A 22,969-nucleotide genomic window follows, 5' to 3' on the forward strand; every position below is an offset into this window, starting at 1 on the left:
TGTAACACACATTGTCACACCTGCATTCAAAGGATCATAACTCAGCAACCACAAATGAGAAAAATGCAGACTCAACACCAAAATGTCCAACAAGATGTCTAGTTTAAGCATACCAAATTTCAAAAGCATTGGATGAAAACTCATCATTTCACAAAGCATATGGCAAGCAAGGTTCAAAAAGCACATGCATACACAAACCCTAGGCCAAAACATTTTTCAACCGTGCACAATTTCTGGAAAAATAGTCAAAAAATACTAGACATGATGAGGAACAAAATGCAAAAAACCACACATCATTTGGATCATTATTTATTGACTTATGAATTTTTGAAGTGAAGAAAAAATTAAAAACACATGAAATGGCATGTATGAACATGGATGAGAAAAATGGAATAAAATGAAAATGCATTTTGGAAATGTCATGAGCCCGGAATCGAATGGTGAACGCATTTGAACTAGGCGCGTTTCCTAATGAAATGCACCATTTCATTTAATCTATGTGGCAGTGGGAAACACTCAGGGCCAATCATAATGCCAAGCCAGCGACAGCGTGGACCAATGCATGGAGACAAACACTTAAAAACATGCAAACAGGCGCTGAAAGGATCAAACACATTCTGGAAAACGCAAACCCTAGCATTCATACGCGTTCATCATGTTCTTCATGCATCATGAACAAACTTCTCAGATTTTAAAAACAAGCACATCAATGCGTTCATCCTTCAATGTACAACACTAATCCAAGCCTAATTTAACCTAATTCCACACACATTCAAAGATTCGAGCAAAAGAAAGTTCATCCATCAAACTTTAAATTTAGCATATCTAACTCATTTCTCCATGGAATTTAAGGATCTAAAGCTCAGTGTACTCAGTGATGAAGGATCTACAACATGCATATAACAATTTCATGAATTATGAGAATCGAATTCTAACCTTCAAGAAGATGCAGAAGTGAAATCAATGGATTTAGGTCTTGAAAAGCAGAAACAGATGCTCCTCAATGCTTAGGTGGATGAATGGATGAAGAATGATAGCTCAATCTTGCACGATCTTGCTTGAATCTCCAACTGCCATGGATGAGTGTGAGCTTCAACAGTCCTCAAATCTGCATGAAATCCTTCGAATCCTGCTTCAACAATGCTCCACAATGCTCATGGATGATGATTTGATCAAGAACAAGGCAAGGTGTATGAAGAAAATTGAAGAAAAGTTTGAGAGCACAATGTGTGAAATTTTTCAGATTTGGAAATTATGATGTGTTGATGCAATTTTCTGTTAGGATTATCTATATATATGATCTGTTAATGAAGCTCTTAATCCCAATTAAGCTAATGCAAGTGGAATTAGTGAAAACAAGTGTTTATGCCAATTTGCAAATTCACCTCTCATGCATGGAAAGCAATGCAACAGTACACGAATTCTGTTGGAAATCCACTTGAAATGCTATTTTGAACCAAATGCAAGTGATGGAAAGTGAAAACAAAGCTTAATTTTCAAATTTGGAATTTCCCTCCAAAATTCAAATGAAAAGTCCAAAATTTTTGTGATGGAAATGCATGATGTGTGATGCATGTTTTGGATAGTTCATGTCAAGAGAGAAATGTTGCAAAAAGAACCACTCCATTTGGCCTTATGGTTTGAAAGTTATGCATTCTTGAAGTTCAAATTAGCTTGGCAATGATTGATCCATATCGTTTCAACCATACATGCGAAATTCATGTTCTTGGACTTTTTGGAAAGGAGAGAACAAGATCTTCAACTTTCATGTTGGACAAAATTTCATTTGAAGCTTGCTTGATGATGTAATCTTGAGGAGAAAACCTTTCCATTTTTGGCAATTTCAAATTACAGGTCACTTACTATTTTTGAAAACTTTTCATCTGACCTCAAATCCTTCATTGTTGATGTTTGAAATGTCAAATGAGACTTGTTTGAACATGAATGAAGTATTTCTAACCACTTCCCACCCCCAAATCCAACAGTTGACTTTTGGTTGACTTTTTCCAATTGATAGATGACTTGGCTATGCACAGGTGAATTTGAACCTCAATCTTCTGATGAAATGGCTCCAAAATGAAACCCTAGCTTATACAAGCTCCATGAAACCATATGATGATCCCCATCTCCACAAAGACCCCATCTCCTTGCAAAACCCTGATTGGCACAAAACAATTGATTAGGGTTGACCAAAGGTCAAAACCCTAATCCCAAGGCACATGATCAGGCATAATGAACCTCTTGGTGATGATAAGACCATGATGATGGTGATGTACCACTTCAACCAAGATAATACCCAATCTCCTTGAGGAACCAAGAAACCCTAATTGAAGCACAAACCCTCAGATGGCTAGTGATCAATTCATGAGGACCCTCAAACTTGAATCTTTTAACCTCTCTATCTTCTAAGAAAGACTTAGGAGGATGACTTGCTTAATATTTCCACATGATATGCAAAGATGAAATGACTAATGACCTACAAAATGAAATGCAATATGTTAAGCTAGTCCCAAGAGAGGAGGGCAAATTTTGAGGTGTTACAGCTGCCCCTATTCAATCCACTGTGAACCTGTCGATATGAATAGCCTCGACTTTCAGATGATCAGGGTGAAAAGTGGTTGAATACCAAGAACAGACGAATAATTTGCACTCTGATGGGAAATAATTAACAACGCCTGTCGGAGTCGGCAAAGAAGCAATCTCGAAAGAAGAATCCATCTGGTACGGAGAAAATCAGCCTGAATACCGAAACAGGAATATCGGTCTGGATACCAAAATAAATGGTAGCACAGGAATACCATGGCCTGAACGCCGCACGTTAGTCTGAATACTGAACATCAGAATATGAGAGTATTGATATCGGTCTGAATACCGGGAGATTGGCCTGAAGGCCCAACAACTGGCCTGAATGCCACTTTGGTCTGAACACCACTTCGGTCTGAATACCGAAAGATTGGCTTGAAAACCACAAGCTGCATCGATCTGAACTTCGGAAGCTTCTTCGATCTGAAAATCGGAACTTGGCCTGAATGCCACAAGTGCGTCGACCTGATCGTCGGAAACTTCTTCGATCTGGAAATCAGAAACTTCTTCGATCTGAATATCGGAAATTGGCCTGACTGCCGTATCGGTTTGAACACCCGCCTCGGTCTGAACACCGGAAAACTGGCCTGACTGCCATAAGTACTTCGACCTGATCGTCGGAAACTTCTTCGATCTGGAAATCGGAAACTGGTCTGAATACCCACCTCGGTCTGAACACCAGAAAACTGGCCGGACTGCCATCTCGGTCTGAACACCGGAAAAACTTCCATGCCTGTCAGCGTCGGCAAAAAGGAATAGTGATAAATGAGTCGGCCCACGTGTCAACGACCCATGCTGGGGATAACAAGCCATGAACCGGCTATCTTCTACTCACCCCTAGCCAACGAACACTTTGCATTTAGCTGGGGATTATTCTTTCTCTTGTTTGCTTTTTCTTTTTGAACCCCGAAACTTCTTGGATTATCATTCCATCTCCGCCCGACAGAAATTGTTCCTCCAATATCGTACTACTGGGGAATATCATTGATTTAAAATCACGATGCCAAACTCCTCGGAGCAACATTTTCACCATCCGGCGAAACCATCTCTCAAACAATAACCACGGTCTGAGACTAGCTTATGCTTGCAATAATGATGCATGACTTTTTCAGTGTAATGCTCCATAATCATGGAAATGCTACGCGATTTATTATGCAATATGCTATGCTTATCTACATGATGAATGCATAAAAAAGCATCCCCCTTAAGGAACTCTTCCGAGGAGCTCGAAGCACTCTACTGAGGAACTCGCCAACACTCCGATCTCCACCCTGCTGGGGAATAACACCGCTGCTGGGAAATAGGCCACCCTTACCAGGAATAACCTCCTCTGCACCCGATCCGCTCGGGGACTTCTCTGGGGAAAGAACCACCAACGCACTCTGTGGGGAAACAACGGTCTCTGACTTGCTGGGGATACAACAATCCCGACTCTGCTTGGAGAAACCACTACCAACAGATACCTCCACTGGAAATAGCAACCTTCAGGCCTGGCTGCTGAGGAAATACCAATCTCAAACCTGCTGGGGGATAACCATCCCGACCCTGCTAGGGGAAACACAGACCTTGAATCTGCTGAGGAGGTAAGAATCCCGACCTTGCTTGGGGAAACTAGGGAATTCTGGCACAGAACACCCGCCGACTAGTCGAACCATGGCATTCAACATCCAAATCCAATGTCAGCTTTCCAATTTTGAGAGCTCCCAGACTCGTCTGGACTTTTCTGATTCATCACCTTGTATTCCCGACTTCCGTACTCGACGGAGATCGAACTCTCTGGATTCATACAGACTTTCCAAATCTTCAGACTTTGAAGAGTCTTCTTGATTAATATCCAGGATCGTCTTACGTCTTCATCGTCGTCTTTTCACCATCCCTCAATTCTTTCGTCCCTGATTGGACTCCGTGGAGATTTTTTTGTCAAAACCTCACACCACAACCTGCAAGTGAGTGTGAATATCTAACCGTATCTGCAAACGAGATCGTTAGATAAAAACGTGCCCCAGGCGTGTCGAGATTCAACACTTGAGTCACTCAACCTTCCGAATAAGATTTCAAGTTTTCAATCTTATAAACATGCATTGGAAGGGACCTGTATGTCTTAAAATGCAAAGATTCTTTATCACAAACAATTGGATGTTTTCGCAATCAAAGCGGTAATGAAAAACAAAAAGCAAAATTATTTGACTGAATATGCATTTTATTGATTGAAAAATGTGGCTCAAACTGAGCAATACAAAGGAAGCAATTCCTGAAAAGAGGTAATTGCGCACAAAAGGAAAATCCAACTCGGTTACACCCCATATGTCCCAAGACTCTCCGTGCTTTCTGCCTTTTGAACAAGACGCTTCCGACTGATCCCTACCGGGGACTATCCATGTCATATCCAATGTACAAACGATCATGCCAGACGCAGTTGTTCGTTTCAATCCCTCTTTTTCCTGGACCGCCCTTTCGAGTTTTCAGTCCACCGGGATACCCTTTTTTGCCCAAGCCGCCTTTTCAGGTTTTCGACTTGCCGGGTGTACAGTTTTTTCTCTTTATATCCCTAATTTTTTCCCGAACCTTTCATTTTTTCCGGTTCGCCGGGATGCCCATTTTTTCCTGGACTATTTTATTCTTTTCGTCCAGCGGGTCTCTTTACACGAAGTATTTTTTAACTGCGTCCGCATTCACAGGGGATGGAAAATCTTCGCCATCCATGGTCGTTAACAACAAGGCTCCGCCAGAGAAAACCTTCTTAACCAAGAATGGACCTTCATAATTGGGTGTCCACTTGCCCCTACGATTGTTCTGAGGAGGAAGGATCCTTTTCAGCACCATATCACCTACATGATACACACGGGGTTGTACCTTTCGGTCAAAAGCACGCTTCATCCTCTGCTGGTACAACTACCCATGACAGATGGCTGTCAGCCTCTTTTCCTCAATCAGGCTCAACTCTTTATACCGAGTCCTTACCCATTCAGCCTCTTGCAATTTTACGTCCATCAGGACTCTCAAAGAGGGAATTTGAACCTCAACCGGTAACACCGCTTCCATTCCATATACCAGAGAGAAAGGCGTTGCCCCAGTAGATGTACGCACCGAAGTTCGATACCCATGCAATGCAAATGGCAACATCTCATGCCAGTCTTTATAGGTCACAACCATCTTCTGCACAATCTTCTTTATATTCTTATTCGTCGCCTCAACCGCCCCATTCATCTTCGGACGATAGGGAGAAGAATTGTGATGCTCGATCTTGAATTCTCGGCACAGTTCCGCTATCATCTTATTGTTTAAATTAGAACCATTATCAGTAATGATTCTTTCGGGAACCCCGTATCTGCAAATGATGTCTCTCTTGAGAAATCTGGCAACGACCTGCTTCGTCACGTTTGCATAAGAGGCTGCTTCCACCCACTTGGTGAAGTAATCAATAGCCACTAATATGAACCGATGCCCATTCGAAGCCGTAGGCTCAATCTTCCCAATCATATCGATGCCCCACATAGCAAACGGCCATGGAGACGACATTAAGCTCAGCGGATTTGGAGGCACGTGCACCTTGTCAGCATAAATCTGGCATTTATGACACTTCCGCACGAAATTGAAACATTGGGCCTTCATTGTCATCCAATAATAACCTGCTCTTAACAGCTTCTTCACCATTGCATTTCCACTGGCATGGGTACCGAACGATCCTTCGTGAACCTCTTTCATCAGTTGGCTTGCTTCTTTATCATCAACACATCTGAGCAAAACCCAATCAAAATTTCTCTTGTACAAAACCCCATCTTTATTCAGGTAGAACACCATGGCCAACCTCCGCAGAGTCTTTCGGTCCTTCTTGGATGCTCCCTCAGGATACTCTTGAGTCTCCAGATAGCGCTTGATATCGTAATACCACGGCTTCTCATCATCAGGCGCTGTATCAATAGCAAACACATAAGCCGGTCTATCCAGGCGTCCCACCTCAACACTGGGGAACTGATTCCACCACTGCACCTTGATCAAGGCAGCCAGAGTAAGCAAAGCATCTGCCAACGGATTCTCTTCTCTAGGCACATGATGCAATTCCACCCTAGTGAAAAACGTCAACAATCTCCTCGTATAATCCCGGTATGGAATTAAATGAGACTGATGCGTATACCATTTTCCGTTAACCTGATTCACAACCAAAGCTGAATCTCCATATATGACAAGGCTCTTGATCCGCAAATCAATCTCCTCTTCAATCCCCAGTATACAAGCTTCGTATTCAGACACGTTGTTGGTACACTCAAATGTTAGCCGGGCAGCAAAAGGAATATGGGATCCTTTCGGCGTAACCAAAACAGCACCAACTCCGCTACCATTCACGTTAACGGCCCCATCAAACATCAGAATCCATTCGGATTCAGGGTCAGGCCCCTCCTCCGGGATCGGTTCCTCACAATCTTTCGATTTGAGAAACATGATGTCCTCATCAGGGAATTCAAACTTCATCGGTTGATAATCCTCAATGGGTTGCTGGGCGAGGTAATCAGACAATACACTCCCCTTGATCGCTTTCTGAGAGGTATACTGTATATCATATTCTGTCAAAATCATTTGCCACCTCGCAACCCGTCCGGTCAATGCTGGCTTCTCAAAAATATACTTGATTGGATCCATCTTAGAAATCAATAAAGTGGTATGAACCAGCATATACTGCCTTAGTCGGCGAGCAGCCCAGACCAAAGCACATCAAGTTTTCTCGAGCAGTGAATATCTTGTTTCACAGTCGGTAAACTTTTTGCTAAGGTAGTATATGGCATGCTCTTTTCGACCAGACTCGTCATGCTGCCCCAATACACACCCCATAGACCCCTCGAGGACCGTCAAGTACAGAATTACGACCGTCCCTCCACAGGAGGCATCAGAATCGGAGGCTTCTGCAAATACTCTTTTATCTTTTCAAATGCCGCTTGGCAATCATTATTCCACCTGACCGTTTGATCTTTTCTCAACAATTTGAATATCGGTTCACACGTGGCTGTTAGGTGATATATGAACCGTGAAATATAGTTTAATCTACCTAAGAAACCACGAACCTCTTTCTCCGTTCTCGGTTCAGGCATTTCTCTTATTGCTTTTACTTTAGCAGGATCAACCTCGATTCCTTTTTCACTTACAATGAACCCCAGCAATTTACCGGACCGCACTCCGAAAGTGCACTTGTTCGGATTCAACCTCAGTCTGAACTGTCTCAGCCGGTCGAACAACTTGGCCAGATCTACCAAATGCCCCTCTTCTGTCTGGGACTTTGCTATCATGTCATCAACATAGCATTCGATTTCATGATGAATCATATCATGAAACAAAGTCACCATGGCTCTCTGATAAGTAGCGCCGGCGTTCTTGAGACCAAATGGCATCACCTTATAACAAAAAGTGCCCCACGGTGTGATGAACGTTGTTTTCTCCATATCATCTGGCGACATTTTGATTTGATTATAGCCAAAAAAGCCATCCATGAAGGAAAACACCGAGAATTGAGCTGTATTATCTACCAACACATCAATGTGAGGTAATGGAAAATCATCCTTCGGGCTAGCTCTGTTCAGATCCCGGTAGTCCACACACATTCTCACCTTCCCATCTTTCTTCGGGACTGGCACAATGTTCGCAACCCAAGGCGGATAATTAGTGACCGCAAGGAAACCAACATCTCACTACTTCTGAACCTCCTCCTTAATTTTCATGGCCATCTCAGGTCGAGTTCTGCGCAACTTCTGCTTCACTGGAGGACAATCTGCTCGCAATGGTAACTTATGCATAACGATATCGGTATCCAACCCTGGCATATCTTGATAAGACCAGGCAAAGATGTCGACATACTCTTTCAACAATGCTACCATTCTGCTCTTGACACTCTCCTCCAAAGCGGCCCCGATTTTCACTTCTTTCCTGACCTCGTCGGTACCCAGATTCACAACCTCAATTTGCTCCTCATGCGGCTGAATCACCTTATCCTCTTGTTTCAACAACCTGGCTAATTCCTCCGGCAGTTCACAATCTTCTTCGCCTTTTTCTTCGGCATGATAGATCGAATTGTCGAAGTCATATGAGGGTGTAACAGGATTGTTATCAATGAGATCCGGAGAGAAATCACATCTGCATGAATGTTAATTCATGCATTGCTTTAGAACCGGAGCGAGACAAATTGAAAAGGAAAATGAAAACATTGCCATTTTTATTTTATTTTTTAAACTGCAAAAATAAATGAAAAACAGGGAACACCGCTTTTAATTGAAAAACATCCTTTTATTTATGATGCAAGATATTGCAAAATGAAACATGAGGTGACCCTTACAATGAACCATTACGTTTCGGGTAAAACGTATGGCTTTCATGCAAACAAAATTGAAAACAAGAAAAATATTACTCTTCGAGCAGAGTGACAGTGATGATCTTTTCAGCCTTCCAGTTCTGGACTCCCATCCCTGGTGCGCACGGCTTTATCCACTGATCCATCTCGCAGTCACTGTCGACTTCTTCACCCACCATACAGATGTGATCTGGATCCAGCATTCCAGCACTGGTGAATGTGAATGACGGACGACGTCCTCTGCCTTGTCCAGACGAGCCTCGGCCCGACTGATAACCAACCCCAAATTTGTCCTTCTTAGCGGCGATGTCTATCATCTTCCCCCAACCTGGAGCTTCCCCACTCTTCACCACCTCGGCGGCCTGTTTATACGAAGAAATGGACGGCTTCTCCTCCTCCTTAGCAAAAAGAGCATTCTCCACCTTAACGGTTTCAAATGCTTGACTCTGTGTCTCCCATATCTCACCGTCCATTTCCACATACTTGAACGATGATAGGTGGCTGACAAAGATGTCCTCCTCTCCACAAACGGTGACGACCTGCCCGTCCCAGATATACTTCAGCTTCTGGTGCAAAGTCGAAGTCACTGCCCCAGCAGCATGAATCCATGGACGACCCAACAGGCAACTGTATGCCGGCTGAATATCCATGACATAAAATACCGACTTGAACACCTCGGGTCCGATCTTCACCGGGAGCTCAACCTCTCCGAACACCGCCCGCTTCGAACCGTCAAAAGCTCTAACTATCAGGTCAGTGGGCGTCAAAATCAACCCTTCACAGTTCAGCTTCGCCAAGGCTTTCTTAGGCAACACATTTAAAGAGGAGCCGGTATCAACCAACACGTGCGAGAGCACGGCTCCTTTACATTCCATTGCAATGTGTAAAGCCCGGTTATGATTACGCCCATCCACAGTCAGATCTAAATCGGTGAAACCCAGCCCATGACTGGCATTGACATTTGACACCACCGTCTCCAACTGATTGATTGTGATCTCCTGGGGAACATAGGCTCTCTTCAGAATTTTCAATAAAGCCTCTCTATGCCCCTCGGAGCTTAGCAACAAGGACAAGATCGAAATCTTGGATGGAGTTTGCTGCAGATGGTCAACAAGTTTGTACTCAGACTTCTTGATGATTCTTAGGAATTCTTCCGCTTCATCATCAAGTTCTTCTCCGACCCACCAGGCGCCGGTGTCACCACTGGAGTACCTTCATTCACCACTTGTTTTCCCCTTGCCCTGGCTAAAGCCTCGGCCTTTTCTTTCTTTTCTTTTTCTCCTTCTCCACCCCTCAAAGTGTCTGGAGCAAACAACCTTCCACTATGAGTGAAACCACTGGGTCCGACATTATCCACCTTTGAAACGGTGGTTTCACTTGCAGTTTGGTCCTCCAGCTTCTCTCCATTACAATACACCTCCCCACCATAATGCCACGGCACGGCATCATCTTTGTCATAGGGAATTGGCCCAGGTACCGTAATAGTAACTGGAGCCGCATCTGCTAGCGCTGACAAATCAACCAGGTTGAAGTAGATAGTTATGGTGGAGACATCTTCCTTCACCAGATCCATCTTCTCAAACCTGAGGCTTCCCTCATCCATCAACCTCTGGACAACCTCCCTCAACAATATACACCCATCAGGAGTAACGGTGCACGCAACACAATCATTACTACAGCCCGGAAAGACCCCATTCTTCAACAATTGTCGCTTGACCTCAGCCAACGGAGTCTTTAACTGATCAACACTCAACAGCCTAATTCTGTCCTCCTCAGAGATTGCATTCACCCCCATTTGACCATGCGCATGCATGGGATTAGCATTAACGTTTGGAGATGGAGCAAAGTTGATAGCTTTAGAATCCACCAAGTCCTGGACCACATGCTTAAAAGCTTTGCAATTTTCTATATTGTGTCCAGGTCCACCCGAGTGAAATTCACATTTAGCATTCTCATCAAAACTGGCTGGCCTCTGATCAGGTCTCAAAGGAGCCAAAGTTCTCAGCTGAACCAACCTCAAGTCCTTCAGCTTTTTCAACAAGAAGGAATAGGTCACAAGTGGCCTATCGAACTGACGATCATTCATCCTCCCACGCACCTGATACCCAGCCCTCTGCGGCCTCTGCTGAAATGGCTGTCTTTGTTGTTGTGGTTGTTGCTGTTGTTGCGCAGGCTGATTATCAGCAGGAATAGTTACCGCAGCGGTGTGCTGGTAGTAACGATCCCTACTCGGTCCTCTCTGGGTATACACTGCGCTGGTATCACCCTCCTTCTTCCTCTGACCATTTCCAAAGGGCTTATTCGATCCAGATGATGAAGCATTACCCTGGATTTTCCCCAGCTTCAACCAACTCTCTATTCTCTCCCCGACCACCACTATATCAGCGAAGTTGGTAACCGGGCATCCAACCATCCTTTCGGCAAATGTCCCCTGCAGGGTACCCATAAACAGGCCAGACATCTCTCTATCCACCAATGGAGGTTGAACTCTGGCAGCCAATCCCTCCACCTTTGTGCATACTCTTTAAACCCCTCAGTAGACTTCTGAGACATACCCTGCAACTGGGTACGACTAGGAGCCATGTCAGCGTTGAACTGGTATTGTTTAAAGAAAGTATCTCCAAGATCTTGCCAGCTCTTGATGTCAGAAGACTTCAGCTTAGTGTACCACTCCAGGGATCCTCCGGACAGACTGTCCTGGAAGAAGTACATCCACAACTTCTGATCCATCGTATACGTAGAAATCTTGCGAACAAAAGCTTGAAGGTGAGTCTCCGGGCAAGAACTCCCATTATATCTGTCGAATGCAGGCGCTTTGAACTTCTGTGGGATCACAATCCCCTCGACCAGCCCCATATTTGACATGTTAACAAACCCTGGAGTAGCATGGCTTTCCAGAGCCCTGATCTTCTCTGCCAGCAACTGAATCTCTTTATTCGGTGGTTGGACACCGTACTGACCAAACGGCTCATTCATCAAGGAGAATTGATCAGCTTCTCGGTCTTCCTCTTTATCATCCTCAACCCCAAAGAAAGGAGGAAACAAACTGTCCTTCATGTTATTGCCCATCTGACCGGGTCCACCACCTGTGGCAACACCAAACCCACCGGCATTGTTAGTCACTACACCCCCAGTTGTCCTCTTTCCACCGTCCCTAGAACCACCTAGAGACACCATCCAGATTAACACCACTGTTGGCAGCTGAAGCCTGCTCGAGCTTCTCTACTTTATCAGCCAGTGCTTTCTGGCCCACAGCAAACCCTTGCATGATGTTAATCAACTCATTCATCTTCTCTTTCAGCTCGAGAACATCTGTATTCGGTAGATCCATCAGCCTAGGTGTATTGCGTCTGGTGAAGTATCTGTGTGGACGGGTTGTGTGCAAGGGTACAACTCTACGCGCACGAGCAATGATTCCTGAAACAATCAAGCACGTTAGCAACTGATACCTGCAAAATAGAAAACAAGTTATTATGATCATGCATGAATGCAATGTCTATCCATATGAGGAACACTCTGTCTTTCGATCCCGGCTTCATCGAGACAGATAATAATCCGGCGATAATATTCTGACATTCATCATTTGATTTCATCATACAGATCAGAGATATATGATTTAGCAAAATAACACCCAACCATGTGTGCTATGTGAGAGCATACAGGAAAGCAAATAAAGCTTGAAGATTGATCACTAAATGAAAATAACCATTGCATATCAAAAGTGCACAATGAGCGCCATAGTCATACATCAAGTCTGATACAAATCAATACAATTCTCCAGAATCGGAAAGGAAATACAAAAAAATGAATTCCGTTAACAGGCCTGACGGTAATTCAACACAAAAGAAAGGTCTAATCTGATGAAGGTCCCACAGAAGGCCCTACATCATCAACCATCCTGGTAAACTTCACCGCGAACCTAAGCTCAGTGTTCTCCTGCTGCAATCTCCCTATCTCCTTCTGGTGAATCTTCATCTGTCTGAAGTAGTGATCTCTCTCAGCCTGATAATGATCTCTCTCGGTGATACAATGATCTCTCTCAGCAATGATCTTTACCTTCTCTGTTTCCTTAATCTTCAGCTTTGCCTCCCACTCAGCAATAAGGACTCTGACTCTGTCTTCCCTTTGATCCCTCACAAGGATTTGCCTCCTCTTCTCATCTTCAATGACCTTCGAAGCTCTGGCCAACCTCTCCTTGGTGATGTCGTGCTCCCTTATGGATGACTCTAAAGCTTGGCTGACCTTGCCATAGTAAGCGGTATCCATCTCAAAGCGCTTCACCACAAGAGCATGCCTGTTATCCTGGTCTTCCATTCTCCCTTTGATCTCCTGATTAGCCATCTGAATTCGAGCAACACTCATCTCCAATTCAGTCTTCTCTACCTGCAGCTGATCTCTCTCTCTCTTCATCTCTAGGAATTCTTCCATACTGACGAAAGGATGGGACTCCTCAATCAACGGATACCAAGGATCAACCACAGGAAATGGTAGACAAGTGAGCTCCACTCTCTTGTTGAGCCAGTCATCAAACGGAGGAAAAGACCTGTTATTAGCTCTACCCCAAGAAAACTTGCCTTTCCTTTGAATGCTGCGCCATGCATCAGATACTTGCCTCAATCTGGCCTAATTGCCCTCAACCGGGAAGTACAAAGTTTCCTGAATCTCACTCTTGAGAGGAGGAACCTCCATAGCGAATCCCATTTGTCTCTTAAGAAGTGTCGGGTTATAATTAATGCAACCCTGGACCCCTATAAGAGGCACATTGGGAAAACTCCCACAACTGCAAATGAAGTCCTGTCCAACCCCACTACTGTGAGTCCAAGCTATGTCTTTGGCCCGCAAACCCATTAATTTGGTCGCCCAATTGACAGTATGGTCAAGGAGAACAAAAGCACCCCTGGAAGGCAAATATCCCATAAACCATTTATATAATAGCTGAGCACAACACCTAATCAATCCCCCACGCCTCTTCTCGTTCCGATTATGAACCGAGTAATAGACATCTCCAACCAGAGTAGGAATAGGATTCCTCTGAACAAACAAACGGACGACATTAATATCCACAAAGTTCTTCTGGTTAGGGAATAGGATGATACCATAAATGCTCACAGCAATCAAAGCACAGACAACTTTCCAATCACCCAAAACAACATGCTCCTTAGCCTTAGCCTCTAGGAAACTTAGATGAAAACCAGGCAACTTCCCCTTCTCTTTCAAACCACCCTTAATCATCTCTGGACTCAAATAAAGAACACGGGATATCCCACCAATATCAGGTTCTTCCTTAGTAGCATAGAAAGGAACCTGATTTCTGATCTGAATGCCCAAGATACCAGCATAGTCCTCCATCAAAGGCCCTAATAAGTAATCCGGGAAGACGAAACACCTCAAGCCCGGGTCATAGAACTGGAGAAAAGTATGGACGGCGCTCCTATCCCTGTCAGTGAGCCTGAAAACCATCTTCAGAATACCCTCATACGTCTCACGGAACAACCCCACATGGTCGGGTGTAATCAATGCTATCATATCTCTCAGTACGCTGATCTCTGGGTCGAAGAAACTATAGACAACATCATCCTTCAAACCGGGCCTCATATCTGAGCAAAGAAGTCTCCCAACCAGGATCTCAATCGAAAATGTCCCTGCATATGAATAAACATGAATTAGATGCGGATAAATGCAAAATGAGGATGATGCTGATGTATGAATGCAATGCATAGTGCCATCCTCCAAGTCATCTGAACATCTGTTGCACTGAGTTACGGCCTCTGAACTGATCACACTCATCTGAGATACTGAGCAATCATAGATCCAACTCTGGGTTCCGAAATAAACGGAACTGGAGAATACACCATCATCATCACCGCCAGAGATTCTCTGAACAGACAACCATAAGACCCTCTGAACCAGCCCGGGGAATCCTGAAATAAATGGATCCCCACTGATAAATAACACGGACAGAACTCCGGCGTCTCCGAAATAAATCCATAAATCCGACTTATAAATAGGACTCTGATCAACGGCTGAACCAATAGTCTCTATCAAAGTCACCATCAGAACATGCATTTGTAAGAATCAACCCTCCCCTCACAGGTGAATTCTAATCAAGTCATCCTAAGGCGGATAATGGTCTCGACAATCGGGCAAAGATACTCAACGGGTTTGCCCTTTCGGGTGTGCCGTTGCAGCTCTCGTAAGATCGTCTAAACCAAAGATCCGGGAAAGAACGGTCACCGAAGTCAATAGCTCAAAAGAGGTAACTAGACCAAAGTGGAATACTCCACAATGGAAGAGCTCTCTCAGATGAACCTCATCCGGCTTGTGGTATGTCACGTCGCAACAACATGCCTAACCAGCATGTGAGGAACGTGAGACCACACTAATCCTAGGTGTATACTCGGGCCTGGGTTTTAGCCCCACTCAGAACACCCACCCCAAATCATAGGAACCACCTGTACAGAGGACAGCAACATGATAGTATGATGCATGCAAATATTTATGCAAATATATACACAACATAATAATCATAAATGCAATAAATAGAGCAACACAAGCAACCTAAACTGTCCTAGAGAACGCTAGGAGAGACTCGCTTAGGGAAGGTGGACCAGCCAGAGGTCAACTTCTTTAGTCCCCAGCAGAGTCGCCAGCTGTCGCATCCGCGAAAAACAACCGGTGGGCTAAAACAAAACAAACAGAGCCGCCACCGTGCATTATTTATCCCAAAAGAGGGAAAGGAAACGCTCGAAGTAAACCTGGAAAAGACATGGTCTCGCGACCAAAGAGAGATGGGATCGGGAGTCGGTTATGCGAAGGGAAAGTATTAGCACCCCTACGCATCCGTCGTACTCGACGGGATCCACGCTCAAAAAGATAGAAGAAAGGTTGCAAAACACTGCTCAAAAGAATGCACACACACACCAGAATAAGACACTGGTGGGAAAAGAGGGGAAAGGGCTCGCTAGGATATCGCATCCTATGCCTACGTATCTCATCTGGAATGAGAATCAGAGCTACCGTAGTTCGGCTCACGCACGCCAAACAAAACACACACAAACAGGCAAACATGGAAACCGAATGCCAATTGCTGGACTTACATCAGACTCCGAACCAACCAACACACACGGGAAACCAACTGCCAATCGTTGGACTTACGTCGGACTCCACACACAACAATAGGATATGGAATGCCAATCGCTGGGCTTACATCCATCTCCTAACACACACAAGAAAGGTAACAAACAAACAAGTTAATAGGGAGTCGAGAACTCGAGCCTAATAACTGTCAAGCAAACACACACAAAAAGAAAAAGGGTGAAAAACAAAAAGGGTGCCCGGAGAGATCTCGTACGACCTCCTGCCTACGTACCTCATCTGGTATGAGGATCAGGGCAACGTAGTTCCCCTGAACAGGGGAGAAACTTTCTCCTAACCAAAGACTGGGAAATGACAAACTAGAAGGGAGACTGACTCGAGCCTAATAGTTATCATGCAATCCACAATGGTCCTAGGTTGAGGTTTCTATCTAACTTGCACAGGCAGCAAGCTATCATAAACAGGCAAAGCAAAGCAAACAAACACACAATTAACACACACTATATACAAACAAAGTGGGCTCGCACAAGGGTTAGGCTGTGAAACACAAGCCAACTGGAATCGGGTGCAATTAGCTCTTAACCCTAACATTGAGAGTTAGGGTGAAGCAAATGAAATGGAGATGAGGGGTGTGCCTCATAGCTCTTATCCCTGGCCTGGGAGAGCTTGACTCAGATAGAAGGTGTGGGAGTTCAGAAGGTTGGAACTCTTCTCCACATATGACTGACTCAACAATGATCTTGGGGTAATATCCACAATGCATCAACACAATGGTGTGAGCAAAGTGGATGACTCACTGAATAGCAGGAGATGGATTGCACATCTCTTTTGTCTGCCAATTGCCTCATAGAGGTCTTTTCCTGCTTGGCACAAACTTAAACAAACACAAGCATTGCCTCTTAAGGAGGGCTTCAGACAGGTGCCTGCCCAAGTAACAGGACAGGTCTTCCAGACTACATGAAGTCAGAGATTTTATACCTCAATGCTTAAGCAACCAAGCAAAGCAAAATCAAGTTCACAATGAACTTAAGCAACTAATGTACCTGAAAACAATCTAACTCAGCCAGTATACAATTCACAAAGTCAAACAGACAGTTAATAGTCAACAGTCAACAAACATAGTCAAACAGACAAGCAAGCAATGCATCAAGATGCAAGGCACGAGCTCAACTCAAATGAGCTAAAAGCCACCTACAAAACAAGTCAAGGTTAGTCAACATCAACCAAATATTCCAACTCAAGCAATGTGAATCAATCTCCTCATGGCCATATGCTTCTTATCCTAAAAACAAAGCTCAAACATAAGCACAAACCACTAGGACAAGGCCTAGGGTCAAAGAGGGAGAAATAATTCAAAACAGAACATGAAAATTGACATTAATCAACCTTAATCAAATAAGAACATAATCCAAAAGGTCTCATGTCAATAGCATCAACCAAATTCATTTCACAAATCAAATAAGGCAAGGCATGCAAGTTGGAAGCTCATTAAAGCAACAAAATGAACAAATCCACATTAATTCAAAAATAATCCAATAAACCTCAAGAAAAATCATGGCTAATCAGAACACCTCACATGATCAGCATACCAAAAATCAAGGCATTTGGACAAGTTTAAGCATGGTAATAAAATTCCATAAGGCAAGACAAGCACAAACAAGCTCAAATAGGGCACAATTTGCTACATCAACTTAGCACAAGCCTAAAACAGAATTGACAAATGATAAATGCCTCAAACCAAAGCCACAATAATCTTCAAAGTTTCTAGAAACAATGTGCAAAATTTCACATCCATATGATAAACAACCATCATTTCACAAATCATTGAAGTTCATGACTATCCAAAAGTCCACAAATGGTCATCCAGAAAGCAAAAACCCAAACAAATCAGAAATCAATCCAAAACTTGCACAAAAATTCATGATCAATCATAACATCCAGAAGAAGCATCATGCAAAAAATCACATCATTTGGCATTTATTTGGCATAGCAAAGAAATTCATCAAGTTGAGCAAGCAAAGGTGTGACACACATTGTCACACCTACATTCAAAGGATCATAACTTAGCAACCACAAATGAGAAAAATTCAGACTCAACACCAAAATGTCCAACAAGATGTCTAGTTTAAGCATACCAAATTTCAAAAGCATTGGATGAAAACTCATCATTTCATAAAGCATATGGCAAGCAAGGTTCAAAAAGCACATGCATACACAAACCCTAGGCCAAAACATTTTTCAACCGTGCACAATTTCTGGAAAAATAGTCAAAAAATACTAGACATGATGAGGAACAAAATGCAAAAAACCAAACATCATTTGGATCATTATTTATTGACTTATGAATTTTTGAAGTGAATAAAAAATTAAAAACACATGAAATGGCATGTATGAACATGGATGAGAAAAATGGAATAAAATGAAAATGCATTTTGGAAATGTCATGAGCCCGGAATCGAATGGTGAACGCATTTGAACTAGGCGCATTTCCTAATGAAACGCACCGTTTCATTTAATCTATGTGGCAGTGGGAAACACTCAGGGCCAATCATAATGCCAAGCCAGCGACAGCGTGGACCAATGCATGGAGACAAACACTTAAAAACATGCAAACAGACGCTGAAAGGATCAAACACATTCTGGAAAACGCAAACCCTAGCATTCATACGCGTTCATCATGTTCTTCATGCATCATGAACAAACTTCTCAGATTTTAAAAACAACCACATCAATGCGTTCATCCTTCAACGTACAACACTAATCCAAGCCTAATTTAACCTAATTCCACACACATTCAAAGATTCGAGCAAAAGAAAGTTCATCCATCAAACTTTAAATTTAGCATATCTAACTCATTTCTCCATGGAATTTAAGGATCTAAAGCTCAGTGTACTCAGTGATGAAGGATCTACAACATGCATATAACAATTTCATGAATTATAAGAATCGAATTCTAACCTTCAAGAAGATGCAGAAGTGAAATCAATGGATTTAGGTCTTGAAAAGCAGAAACAGATGCTCCTCAATGCTTAGGTGGACGAATGGATGAAGAATGATAGCTCAATCTTGCACGATCTTGCTTGAATCTCCAACTGCCATGGATGAGTGTGAGCTTCAACAGTCCTCAAATCTGCATGAAATCCTTCAAATCCTGCTTCAACAATGCTCCACAATGCTCATGGATGATGATTTGATCAAGAACAAGGCAAGGTGTATGAAGAAAATTGAAGAAAAGTTTGAGAGCACAATGTGTGAAATTTTTCAGATATGGAAATTATTATGTGTTGATGCAATTTTCTGTTAGGATTATCTATATATATGATCTGTTAATGAAGCTCTTAATCCCAATTAAGCTAATGCAAGTGGAATTAGTGAAAACAAGTGTTTATGCCAATTTGCAAATTCACCTCTCATGCATGGAAAGCAATCCAACAATACACAAATTCTGTTGGAAATCCACTTGAAATGCTATTTTGAACCAAATGCAAGTGATGGAAAGTGAAAACAAAGCTTAATTTTCAAATTTGGAATTTCCCTCCAAAATTCAAATGAAAAGTCCAAAATTTTTGTGATGGAAATGCATGATATGTGATGCATGTTTTGGATAGTTCATGTCAAGAGAGAAATGTTGCAAAAAGAACCACTCCATTTGGCCTTATGGTTTGAAAGTTATGCATTCTTGAAGTTCAAATTAGCTTGGCAATGATTGATCCATATCTTTTCAAACATACATGAGAAATTCATGTTCTTGGACTTTTTGGAAAGGGGAGAACAAGATCTTCAACTTTCATGTTGGACAAAATTTCATTTGAAGCTTGCTTGATGATGTAATCTTGAGGAGAAAACCTTTCCATTTTTGGCAATTTCAAATTACAGGTCACTTACTATTTTTGGAAACTTTTCATCTGACCTCAAATCCTTCATTGATGATGTTTGAAATGTCAAATGAGACTTGTTTGAACATGAATGAAGTATTTCTAACCACTTCCCACCCCCAAATCCAATAGTTGACTTTTGGTTGACTTTTTCCAATTGATAGATGACTTGGCTATGCGCAGGTGAATTTGAACCTCAATCTTCTGATGAAATGGCTCCAAAATGAAACCCTAGCTTATACAAGCTCCATGAAACCATATGATTATCCCCATCTCCACAAAGACCCCATCTCCTTGCAAAACCCTGATTGGCACAAAACAATTGATTAGGGTTGACCAGAGGTCAAAACCCTAATCCCAAGGCACATGATCAGGCATAATGAACCTCTTGGTGATGATAAGACCATGATTATGGTGATGTACCACTTCAACCAAGATAATACCCAATCTCCTTGAGGAACCAAGAAACCCTAATTGAAGCACAAACCCTCAGATGGCTAGTGATCAATTCATGAGGACCCTCAAACTTGAATCTTTTAACCTCTCTATCTTCTGAGAAAGACTTAGGAGGATGACTTGCTTAATATTTCCACATGATATGCAAAGATGCAATGACTAATGACCTACAAAATGAAATGCAATATGTTAAGCTAGTCCCAAGAGAGGAGGGCAAATTTTGAGGTGTTACAAGACCCCTCTGGAGTTATGAATGTCACACAAGTTATTTGTGGTTAGGCATTACTATCTCTGATTTGGGGTCCGAGAAGCTGAGGATCGTAGAACATTTAACCTCTCTTGGCCTATTTAGAACGTAGTGCGGAGACTGTTCAGGTGTAGACTTGATAACAGTTGTTACGCGATACTACACTCAGACGAGTTTCTCTTGAGAATTGAAATTCTGGTATCAGATATGAGATGTCGAAGGTAATGTCACGACACTAATATCTGAATAATACAAATAGGATAAAGATAAAGAACAATAATGCAAGAGACACAAGTAATTGTTAACCCAGTTCGGTGCAACTCACCTACGTCTGGGGGCTACCAAGCCAGGAAGGAAATCCACTAAATAGAATCAGTTCAAAGACTCTCAGTAAATTACACAAGTTACAGTCTTTTTCACTTAATCTCTACCCGTGTGACTTCTACCTAAGAACTCTTAGATATGAGATCCCACTCACTCCCCCTCAATCACACCAGTGATATTAAACAAGAATTACTTATGAAAAGAAGACACTCTTCAAAGACACACACTTGATCTTACTTAGCAGCTTCAATCAAGTAGACACACACTCATGCTTAAAAGCTTTGAGTGACAAATTATAACTAAAAAATCAGACCAATTCAATCATCTATGGATGAATTGAATGGCTTACAAGTCACACGAACACACAAGACTTAAACCCTTATTCTCTCTCAATATTTCGCTCTGTATTTCTTGTGTATCAAATCAGGTTTTCCATGTCCCTTTTATAGAAGCATTCAGCTGGGCTTGGACATCATGAAACCCTAAAACTATTTTCCATTCAAATCTTCTTATGACAGTTGATTAGATCTCCTTGGAGAATAATTTAATCACGTTGTACTTACTGATTGATTTCGTTTTCAATCAACTTATCAATCATACACAGATTGCCATTAAAAGTGCAATCACATAATACATAACATTTAGACTGAATGTTCTATATACAAATGTCATGACATCGGATCTGACATCCTGGAACAATCCTGCATAATTATATTTTTAACATCCAGCAGGTACATAATATCAGATGTCAGGACATCGGGTATGACATCCTGAAACAATCCTGCATAATTATCTTTTCAACATCCAGCAGGTACAAGATATCACATGTGACTTCTTGTGAACACTCTTGGTTTTACCAAAATTGCTGCCAACACCTAGAACCAACAAACTCCCCCTTTGGTAAATTTTGGCTAAAACATATATCAGTCCATTTTGTTCACAAGAAAAAAAACACATCAGCAGTTAAACAACATAACAACAGTTTAAGCAGCAGCAGAAGCAAACACAATTACTAGCTATAATAGCAACTAGTAATACACAAATGCACATGGGTACTTCTTCTCCCCCTAAGTCTGTTCACCTACAGACATCTCCTTCAATAACAACATCACCTGTAATAACAACACCTGTAACAACAACACCTATAACATTCAGAGTCACCCTATGACATCTCCTTCAACATCACCTGTGTAACACATTATTCTGTTCACCATCAGACATCTCCTCCAACATCACAGAACATAACATCATAGAATATCATTCTGTTCAACATTATCAGTTTTCATCATCAGCACATAATAACTGCAGCTCTCCACATCTCCACACAACTGCAGTTCTCCACATAATACCTTGTCCCCCTTTTTAGTAAAAATAAACCAAAGTGACCAATTAGACAAAATAAATGTCAATTAGTCTAGCAGAGAATGTCTCAAGGGATGTTATAACATATAAAATTTTAAAACATAAATGTCAGGTGGTACAAACCATAATTATACACAGTTGCAATAGCTGAGATAATCAGAAATCCAGGGAACTTATAAAGAGCCCCAATATTACATCATGGCATCAGAAAGGACTGCAAAAAGTTACAAACATCAAACAGAAAAACAACAAATTATCCAAGCATCCAAAACAGCCAAAACAGCATCCAGAACAACATCCAGAATCACACAACATTAACAGGGGGACCATCACCACAACCTAGTATGAGGAGGTAGCATCTTCTGCCACTAGATTGATCTTGAGCATTAGACCTCTCACTTGAGGTATGGGCATCTGACTCCTTGGCTTCACCAACCTTATCCATCTCTTCTTGCTTCAAGCTACTAATGAGAACCTCTAAAGCCTCTTTCCTAGCCTTGGCAACCCTAATCCCAGTTTCCAGCTCCTTACAAGTGTCTTTCAATTGAGCAATCAGGCCATCTTGAGAGGCTGGCTCCTTCCTTACAGATGTCATGACAATGTCATTGACATGACTACGTTCAAATAACTTGTAGTGAATGGACAATGGAGGCTTCCTTCTGCTGGGAATATCACTTGTGTTCAGAATACCAG

This window comes from Lathyrus oleraceus, chromosome 3, assembly GCF_024323335.1.
Source record: "Lathyrus oleraceus cultivar Zhongwan6 chromosome 3, CAAS_Psat_ZW6_1.0, whole genome shotgun sequence".
NCBI classification, from domain to species: domain Eukaryota; kingdom Viridiplantae; phylum Streptophyta; class Magnoliopsida; order Fabales; family Fabaceae; genus Lathyrus; species Lathyrus oleraceus.